Source organism: Myxine glutinosa, chromosome 1, assembly GCF_964187855.1.
Source record: "Myxine glutinosa chromosome 1, kmMyxGlut1.1, whole genome shotgun sequence".
In the NCBI taxonomy this organism is placed as follows: Eukaryota; Metazoa; Chordata; class Myxini; order Myxiniformes; family Myxinidae; genus Myxine; species Myxine glutinosa.
The window spans coordinates 54,873,577-54,884,760 of NC_136261.1; positions in this window are offsets into that span (position 1 = coordinate 54,873,577).

An 11,184-nucleotide genomic window follows, 5' to 3' on the forward strand; every position below is an offset into this window, starting at 1 on the left:
TATATAAAGCAATGTTAATTGAATTATTTCAGAGCATCTTGTTGTACTGTTGGTCATTCTTTGTGAGTTTCAATACAACTTTGCTGTCCTCAAGCTTGTGTACTCGAGTTCCAATAAATATATCCGTTGCTCCTTTCTTCTGAGTCTTCTGAGTCCCAAGTCCTAAGTCCCAATCCGACATATATATATATATATATATATATATATATATATATATATTGTGTGTGTGTGTGTGTGTGTGTGTGTGTGTGCGTAGTCTAAAAATCATAGAAAAAACAAGGCTGGCTTGATATCCGCAACATTTTGCATCCATACTGGTAATACCTGGGGTAGCCCACATTGAAGAATGTCAGTTATCCCAGATGAGGGGTAGGGGTTAGGTTGGGGGGCGTGGGGTTAAAAATCGGGATGAGAGTTAAATGCTTGGTCAGGATTAAAACCCAGGCGAGAGTATGTGTACCTCCAGGTCATCCTGCCAGCCTAACATAGAAGTGGGGGACTAATCATACAATAATATCATCATGTTTGTTTGTTTGACTTCTATGCACTCCTGAACCACTGGACAGAATGAGTTCAAAGTTGGTGGTTGTAATCACATGGTACAGAGCAAGGCTTAGGTGGTTAAAAAAGAAATTCCAAGTGCAGGGTGGATGTCAATTTTTTTTCTTGTGTTACGGATTCGGCCCTCATTATGGTTGTTGTTATCATTGTTGGTTCTAGATATTATGCTTATTGTGACTTAAGGGAAAGGGTTGTTGTGGTTAAAAGATTTTAAAAGCGCTCCTGGTAAAAATGTGGCCGGAAATCCGGATCGTGACCGGAAGAGGTGGAGCGAGGAAGAAGAGGCGGGAGGAGATCGTGAAGAGACGTGGTTGTTGAAGCTCCAGACCGAGCGGTGGTTTGCCGGGGACGGCTGTGCAAGAAAGGGCACTTGAGAATTATATGGAGGCTCACGGATTGAACCGCAAACGTGTACATCGGAGCGCGTCTTTGTGAGGTTCCTTTCTGGGTGGTGTATTGCTGGTTGGTGAACAACGTGACCTCGGGGTCACCTCGATCGCCTACGCCTCAATTGACTTTGATCGGGCCTTGACTCCCCGATCGCGGGAGCGCACAGAGACATTGGGACTTCGCCTTGGAGGGGTGCAGAGACATTGGGGAGGTGCCGTGAGTTTGGGGTTAAGGGGCTTGATATTGACCCCATTGTTGTATGGCTCTTTTTGTGTGATTTCTAATATATTGTTACGGATCTCAAAGATGGCACTCCCCTTAGCAAGGGGGGGGGGGTGGGCGTTTATCCCCTTGGCCTGTTAAGCTGGCCGTCTCTGGTCCTGGTACTTGTAACGCTCTTCTGCGGGGTGGAATTGATCAGGGTTATTGGTCAAGATGTTCTCCCAAATACCTTTACCAATCCCTCCGCAAAACAGGGAGACAAGCTTAGAGACAAGCTTAGACAAGCTTCTTAGACAAGCCAAGACTCAGCTCTTTCACGAGCCTCGATTCAGTATCCCCCCAAAAAAAAAAAACCGCTCGAACCACGGACAAGATGGTATTTGCCGAGCGGTTTAGCAATCCACGGTTCGAGCCGATATCAAGGAACTAAACCCGATTCCGAGCGTTGGCCAAATCGTGCCACAGGTACTCAATCGAAAGAAGGGACTAAAGCGATTGGGTGAGAATGAAACCAAAAGGGTAAGAAATAACAGACATTTATTAATTATTTACAAAACCAAAGAAACCAAAGGAGAAACGAAAGCAATATACAGAAGAAGAAGAAGACACAAGGCAAGCCTTAAAACAGTCTTATATTGTACCACAGACAACAGACTTACACGACAAGGAGAATGGCAATGGTAGGGATGCGCCAGGGAGAGAAGGGTCCAGGCAGATGGTAAGGATGCGCCAGGGAGAGAAGGGTCCAGGCAGATGGTAAGGATGCGCCAGGGAGAGAAGGGTCCAGACAGCGGCACAGCGTTGAGGTTCACTCCAGTTCACGCTCCAGGCTCGAGGCGAACAGCGGCCGGCAGCTTCCTGTCTCAACAACCTGCGACAATAGGGCCCTAGAGGGTCTCGAACTATTGCCGCAATGCGAGCACCCCCGCGTCTCTCTCTCTCTTCTCGGTTCGGCTGGATCACTCATCTAACCCGTAAAAAGGCTTCGCGCTCCCGCTTATATTGGGTTTGTTGCAAATCAATGCGCACTTCATGGAGCCACGCCCGCGATGGTACCTCACCAGCCCTGGTTGGTCGGTCGGGGCTCGCTGACTCCGCCTCGGGTGGTGCTTCGGCGTGCCACGCCCGTTCTGGTGGCTCCTCCCCTTTCTTTCTCGGCCCGACCGCAGGGCCAATGGCGGCTGTGGGGAGATAGCAAACCACTCGCACCACTTTTGAAGGGAACGTTGGAGCCTACTCTTATTTCATGAATGCAACGCAGATTCAACTACTGGGAACAGATCCTTAACTGAAACACATAATAATGAAATAACTACGAAGAGGTCCTATGGTTCGCTACATGTGGTACATGGACTAACTAGGGTGCGATTTTTAACCAGCCAATTGATGGGGATATCGACAGGGGGACATTTATAAGGGAATGCATTTACTAAAATTTACTAGTGAAGGTTCTAAAAACCGTAACACAGCACCCGTTTTTCCTCTAGGGTCGTCTCGACCCGAACTAACTTTACTTAATGTGACACTCAGGTGTAATAGCCCTCTACTATTAACCTTACCCTTGAGTGCGACAGTTTTAAAACAACTACGTATGTCCCGCCTGCTACATTGCATCCTACCTAACAGATTCACGCCCACAGAATAGCCGAATTGCGGAATTATTCTCAAACTATACATAAAGCCGGTGGGGAGCAATATTTACAAAACACTAATTTGTATTTACATGGCAAACCCAGGACCTGTCATTTTGGGAGACAAAAGATGTTTCTGAAAAAGAGGAAGAGCATGCACTGCACTGCACCGATACACCATACTCAAGTGCCCGGGGATGCACAATTGATATTGCAGTGCACCCCCGAGCACAAGAGCATCACAAAGCACCAAAGCACCAATCAGCACCAATCAGCACCAGAAAACACCAAAGCACCATCCAGTGCTCATTGCACACATTTCAAATAAAAACAAACAAACTGTTGACCGGGTTCTTCTTTCTGCTCCTGCTCTGCTGGCCGATGTTTCTTCCAAGTGTTGTCCTTCTCTTGTGGCTTGCTGCCTATTTGCAAATAATAAAAAGGCACAAAACGCTTCCATTTTTATTTGGGGCTCACAGGGGCCAACTATGGGTTGTCCACCTGTAGGACAAAAGTGGCCACCTCACCATGGTCCGCAAACCAACTCTTCCCTGGCCATCATGGCCGGTCCCAGCAGGGTCCATATGGGTATGGTGCTTAGCCACAAACGTGTGGTCCATAAGGTGGTGCTAGGCCGCAAGTCGTGTGGTCCATAAAGTGGTGCGTCGGTCCAGGCAGCTGGCAGCGGCGGCTCGGGCACACAGATGCGGCTCCCGCACGCTTTCCCCTCAGTGGCCGGAGAGCACGGTCCATGGGCGGGGAGGAAGACAAAGCAGAGTCAGCGATGGGTAAGGGCGCAAGGGTACACATCAACACAAGGCAATGCAGAGGTGAGGTGCGCATGGAGAGCGAGAGGAGGAAGCTCGTCCCTATCGTACGTCACCCCCCCCACCCCCCGGTCACCTAATCTACCCTTGCCCCTTACCCCATATTTACACCAATTTACAATTCGTCTCTACGTCCTGTCTTCCCCATATCTCCCCTAATTCCAAATTCGTTACCAATCCCAATTTCTAACCAAATTTGCCATCACCCAATTCATCATCAATCCTTCTGAAGGAGGAAGAGATGGAATACCAGCACAATGTCACACCCACGTCATGATGCGTCTTACATCCAAAAACATTTGCAACAAAAAAATAACAAAACCATGGTATGGTGTGGAGCATTATCATCACCCCAGGTGAGTGGATGTCGATGGTGCGAGGAGATTTCAATCCTAACCATCCTCTAAATGACTTTAACACTTTTACTCTACCCGGGGTCTTTCCCTGCCAAACCATTGGCCATCTTACCCTATGCGTTTCTAAAAACCAAACTCCCATTGACCATCTGTGGCGCTCAGCAATTTGGGGTCTCACCCCCCCCCCCCCCACCCACCCCCCGATTCAACTCCCTGTGCCTTCGCACAATTTCAGGACTGGGTCGTGTGGCTCCCCTAGAAGGTCTACTCACATGCACACCTCCGCCACTGCAGTTGCCTCCGAGCTTACCTGCTCCTTACCCTAACCTAGCTACTTGGGGAAGGCCCTCTGGCGCTCTCCCCACTCGGTGCCCTCTCTGGCACTGTGCTACCCGGGTCCGTCCTCCGGATCATCGGGCCCCATTCACAACTCTACCGGCTCCCAGAGCCCACCTGCGACCTCACCTGGCCGACATCCTCACAGTGGCGGAGTGTCCATTTAACCACACACACACTAACAGGCCACACGCCCAGCCATTTCCACTTCACTAATGCACCCATCCAACCACCATTCTACCACACGCACCACAGATGCCAATATCCACCACAATTTATCTATACCCTCTACCTACTTTTAAACTACCCTCCCTGGGTATTCGTGAAGGGGGTCCATCTTCCCCATCCACTCCTTTCGCACCAACCACTCCACTCCTCATTTTCCACCATACTCACTCCACACCATCCATTCCATACTCCATTTACTCCAGACCAGTTATTCCATTCAACCATTCTCCATACACCTGTTCACTTGCACACCTGTTCACTTGTACACCTGTTCACTTGCACACCTGTTCCATCACACCTGGTGCTCCCTGCACCCTCCTTCCTCCGGGACCATTCGCTCAATACAACTCACAATCGCACTTTTCACCATACTCTGCTCAATACGCTGTCTACACACACACACATCTCTCACGAGCAATTCCTCATTTGCTCAACACCAAGATTCTCACACACACGGCCATTCTCAACCAATTCCTCATTTGCTCAACACCAAGATTCTCACACACATGGCCATTCTCAAGCAATTCCTCATTTGCTCAACACCAAGATTCTCACACACACGGCATCATCTAACTAGCTGGTGCCCTCCTAACTTATAGTCAGGTTCACTATGTCAATAAATTATATTTCGTTCAAAATCATGGTAGATTAGCAAACCTATACATTTTTGGAAAGGTTATAGCATAAGGAAACTAAAAATCAATGTTTACATTTGGAGAGATACCTGTATGGCGGCCATTTTGGATTTTCAAAATGGCCACTGTAAAATACATATTTTGTTCTATTTCTGCCTCTAATTACCCTAAGAACTTTTAAAAATATACTAAACCTATATTTTCAGGGACAAGGAATCCAATGAAAGTATCAAATTAGTGCTATGGGGAATGGTAAGACACGAATCAAAGGTTTTGAATTGCAAAATACTGTCTTTATATTCGCGATAAGTTGCATAATCAAATACATGTTATCATTTTGTACAGGCAGTTAATAACATCAAAATGTGTCACAATAATTCATATCACCAAACATACACAGGCAGTCAGCAAAATCATATATACACATGCAGGCAGTATAACTTCACATCTACACAGGCAGTCAATGACAAAATATACACAGGCAGTCAATGGCACCAAACCTACACGATTACAGAATATGCCATTTAGAGTTCGTCATCACTGTCATGTGTGTCGTATCCGACAATATAGTCCGCATCGTTTTCACAGTCCGTTCCACACAAGCAAAGGTCGGTCAAATTGATTGGCAAATCGAATTGGTCGAATGGTCGATCGAATCGAATTTGATGAATCGAATCGAATCGAATCGATCGAATTGGTCGAATGGTCGAATGGTCGATCGAAACGATTGGTCGAATGGTCGAATTGGTCGAATGGAATTGGTTGATTGGTCGAATTGGTCGAATTGGTCGAATCGAATTGGTCGGAATTGGCAAATGTAAACATTGATTTTCAGATTTTCCATGTAATAACGTTTCCAAAAATGTATAGGTTTGCTAATCTACCATGATTTTGAACGAAATAAAACACAGTGAACCTGACTATTAGGGCATCCCCAGTCATCCCTTACACTATTGCACATACCACGTCATTATAATCCATCTAATCTATTCTACGACCCCTCTACAGGTACATGTCGCTACTTAACTCTACAGTTACCTATTGTCATTTCTCTAGATCCCTAATCCATTATCCTAACCCGCCCTGGCTTGGTTTTCACCGCCATAACCCCATAACTATTGCTCATGTGCCCGGGAGATGGGGGGGATGGCAGAGTTGCTCGGTTGCACCGAGCAACCCAGGACCCCAGGGAGGAATTGGGAGAGAGAGAGGAGGAAAGCAATGAAAATGTGGTAGAGGGGGCCTCAGGCGCACAAGATGGCGGCGTCGCGCACGAGGTTCGAGGGGCACAAAATGGCGCCTCACACATGGCAGTGAGAGCCGGGCCCACGGTGCCAGTGGGGTGGGACTTGTATTTGCTCATAGAGCAACTCCGAGCATCTATAGAAATGCAGAGGGACGAGGCAAGGGGTACGAGTGAGCGATTGAGAGGCCAAATTGGAGCAATGAGGGATGAGGCGAGGGGTACCAGTGACCAAATTGGGAAGTTAGACAGCAAATTGGAGGGTTTAGACAACAAATTTGAGGGTTTAGACAACAAATTTGAGGGGTTAGACAACAGGTTGGAAGGGCTGGAAGGTAAATTGGGGGGGCAACTGGAGGACGTGGGTAACCAAATCGGGGAAATGAAGGATGGGTTAGCGGGGTTGGAAAATAGAATGGCCGCCCAGGAGAACCAGATGGAAGGGGTGAAGAATGGGTTAACGGGGTTAGAAAACAATATGGAAGGCAAATTGAGGGAAATAGGGGAGCAATCCGCCCGGGAAACCAAACAGATGGGGAATCAGATAGAGGAGGTAAAAATCGAGCTAGAAACCAAATTGGACACCAACAAGGGGGATTTGGAGCAGATGAGGGCGGCATCTACCAAAGAGATGGAAGAAATGGGGGAGGATATAAGGCGAAGTGTGAGCGAGGAGGTCGCGGGGGTACGTGAGGAGGTAAAGCGGGGTGAGGAGCGCATGGAGAAAGAGGTGAGGAACAGCACGGCTAGGTTACAGGGGGGCATAGAAGACCTGACACGGGGAGTAGAGCAGCTGACAGTGGGACAAAAGGAGTTAGGGGAGCAGGTGGAAAAGAACACGGTGGTAATAGGGGGGTTGAAAGCGACGCAAAAAGAGATCAAGAAGGAATTAATGGCGACAAAGAAAGAATGTCATATGGTACACGAGGGATTGACAAAGAGGTTGGACGAGGTGACAGAGACAATGGAGACGAAGGAACGGAAGTCGGAACGCACATATAAACGACCAAGGTGGCTTTAGAGGGAGAAATTGAAGGGGCGCACCGGGATATAAAGGAGGTGAGACAAAAATTATAGGAAGTGGAAGAGGGGGTAAGTGAAATTAAGAAGAGACGGAGGGAGACTAAGAAGGCGATAAAGGAGGAGGTGATGGAATTGGTGCAAGGTCTGTGCTCACAGCGTGATGATGTGCTTACTGACCAAATAAAGAGTTTGCAGGTGACGGAGGAGGAGCGGAAGAGAAGAGGTGCCGAGGTGAGTGGCGATATGCTCGGGAATGTATATGGTGCGAGGGGAGATTCAGTGAGCTTGGGAGTTGGTCTAGACCCGGGCGTTCGTGAGAGGCCGCTGGTGAGGTGTGCGACTGGTGCAGAGTGTGTGGAAAGAGGGTGTGTGCAAGGATGTCCGACCATGGGGAGTGCGAGAGGTATTGGTGAGCAAGGGTGTGCGGTGATGATTGGGTGTGCGGAAGAGTGCACACCTGTGGTGAGAGTTACGGAGGACGTAACGGGGGAAGAAAGGTGTGGAACAGAGGTGTGTGTGGGGAAAAAGTGGGCGCCGAGGAGTGAGTGTGCTGTCGAGAGTGAGAGTGAATGCACGACAGAGTGTGGTGGTGAGAGTGACATGGAGAGTGAGTTGGTGGTGGCGCGGGTGCGGAGGGCAAATTTAAGCGTGTGATTGGGTGTGCAAACGAGTGCACACCCATGGTTATCACAGAGGATGTGACCGAGGAGTGGGCGCGAGGAGGTGTGTTGATGAAGTGTGCGAACGACGAGTGTGTGCCAAGGTGTGCGGTGGTCAGGTGTGTAACGAAGTATGTGAGCGTTATGAGTAGACCTGAGTTTGTGCGAGGGGAGAATGCACGAGCGAGTGCTGGGACAAAGTGTGTGGGATTTACGAGCGGCGTTGGAGCGCCGGGCTTGGTGAGTGTGAAAGGGGTCGCGTATGTGTGTGAGCATGCGAGTAAGGCATCGACGTTAAACGGAGCAGCAGTTAGACCGACGTTTAGCCGACGCTAGCCCTCGGTCCGTGCCGGGCTTTGGGTACTGCAGGAACCGGCGAGGGTCGTAATCACGGCAGTTTCAAAGGAACCGCCGTGCACGATCCGGGCCGGGCCTCGCCCTGCACGGTCGCGTCTGCGCTCTGCTAAGCAGAGCGGGCGGCCCGGTGCGAGGGAAGGTAGGAAGGGTCGGGCGGCGCCCCCTTGTAGTTGCGGCGTTCTGGCCGGGCGAGATTGGGCCATCGGGCGGGAGACCGGAAGGCTCCGCACCGAGGTGGACCTTGGAATCTCGGCCTGAGTAACCCTCCTCCCCTGAACCGAGTGCCGGATGGACCCAACCACGGTAGACAAACCACCCGCATTCATCGCTCGGCTTTGGGAAGCCAAGCTTTGAAAATGTAAAGACGTACCGAGAGGCTCAAGTTTAATGGACTGTGAAGATGATAGTGTTTCGATTCGAAATTGGGAATAGTGAATAGCATTGGCAGCAATGATTGGCAAATTTGATGGGCAACAATGATTGGCAGTACTGATTGGCAAATTTGATTGACAGAAAAATTGGATGGGCAAAATTGATAGTGGGAGATGCCCGATGATGCACGCTCATAATTTCGACCAAATTTTTTCCGATGTTCTTAAAAATTTGGTTCGGGCCTCAAATCCCACTCCCCGACACCAATTGTTACAGCCAATAGCACAATTGGTGTCAAAAATTTGGGATAAATACATTGTCCCAGGTTCCAGATCCCAACTCCTGACTACCAATTGTTACGGATCCGGGGGACAGCACTCCTGTTAGCAAGGGGGGGTTAATCCCCTTGTCCTGTTAAGCTGGCCGTCCGACCGGTCCTGGTACTTGTAACGCTATTTTGCAGGGTGGGATTGATCAGGGTTATTGGTCCAGGTGTTTTCCCGAATACCTTTATCAATCCCTCCGCAAAACAGGGAGACAAGTACCGCTCAAACCATGGACAAGATGGTGTTTGCCGAGCGGTTTAGCAATCCGCGGTTCGAGCCATTATCAGCAGACTAAACCCGATTATGAAGCGGATAGGCCAAAATCACGCCACAGATACTCAATGGGGAAAAGACTAAAGCGATCAGGGAAGAATGAAACCAAAAGGGTAAGAAATAACAAACATTTATTAATTATTTACAAAACCAAAGGAGAAACGAAAGCTATATACAGAAGAAGAAGAAGACACAGCGCAACCCTTAAAACAGTCTTAATTATTGGACCCCAGACAACACACAGGACAGACCACGGACTTACACGACAAAGGGAATTGCAGGCAGGGATGCGCCAGGGAGCGAATGGTTCAGGCTGATGGTACAGGTAAGGATACGCCAGGGAGAGAAGGGTCCAGGCAGCGGTAAGTGTTCAGGTTCACGCTCCGGGCTCGAAGCGAACAGCAGCCGGCAGCTCCGTGTCTCCACAACCCGCGACAATAGGGCCCGAGAGGGTCTCGGTCTATTGCCGTAATACGAGCACCCCCTCACGTCTCCCTCTCTCTTCTCTGGTTCGGCTGGATCACTCAACTGCTTCTCGTGCCTTCTCACCGACTCTCATGAACCTCCTCACGCGTCTGCCGAAGCAGTCCCTCCCAGTCGCTTTTATCACTCGTCGAGGAATCAAGCCGCCGGCTGCGAGGGCACGCCTACCGGGTCGCTCACCACGGTGCTGGTTGGCTGTTAGGGCTGGCCGACTCTACCTCCGATCATGACGACGTGCCACGCCCGTGATTTGGCTGCTCCTCCCCCCTTCTTCTCCGAGATGAGCACATGGGCAATGGCGTCTTACGGGATAGAAAACCACTCGCACCACTTTTGAAGGGAACTTTGGAGAGCGGAGATGATTGGGGAAATTGAAAGGGGACCTATCTTATTTGATTAATGCAACGTAGAGTCAAACTATGGGAAACACAGCCTTACCTGAAACACATAATAATGAAATAACTACGAAGAGGGCCGATGGTTCGCTACATGTTGCGATGTGGACTAACTAGGGGACGACCTTTGATCTTGACAATGAATGGAGGTATTTACAAAAAGAATTATTTACAAAGGGGTATATTTACAACACTTTACACAGTGCAGGGTTCTCAAAACCCCAACAATATACACAAACACATATACATACATATACACACACATATACACATATACACACACACACACACACACACACACACACACACACACACATATATATATATATACACAAACAAAGGGTCTGAATACTTATGCACATGTGATATTTCAGTTTTTTCTTTCAAATAAATTTGCAAAACTTTCTGAAATCCTGTTTTCTCTTTGTCATTATGGGGTATTGAGTGCAGATTGATCAAGGAAAGATGAATTTTAACGATTTCAGCAAAAGGCTGCAACATAACAAAATGTGAAAAAAGTGAAGGGGTCTGAATACTTTGTGAATGCACTGTATATGTATATATACGAGCAGAAGTACCCGGCTTCGCTCAGGAGGTTTCATGGGAATTTGGGTTATGAGTGGGGCACTGCATCAGCATCACAGCCGTGCTTCCAGAAAATGATGCGACAAGCAGCCAAAGGCTGCATACGAAACACCAACAACTTCAAAAATGATCGGATCCAGATGTTCACCAAAATCAAATCAAATCGTCCTTGTCACACCCCAATCCTGTCCACCTTTGGTGGCGGAAGTGACAGGCACATGGGCGTGGTCTACGAGCGGCAAATTTGATTGGGTCGTGAGGACGTAAAATGCCATAATATTT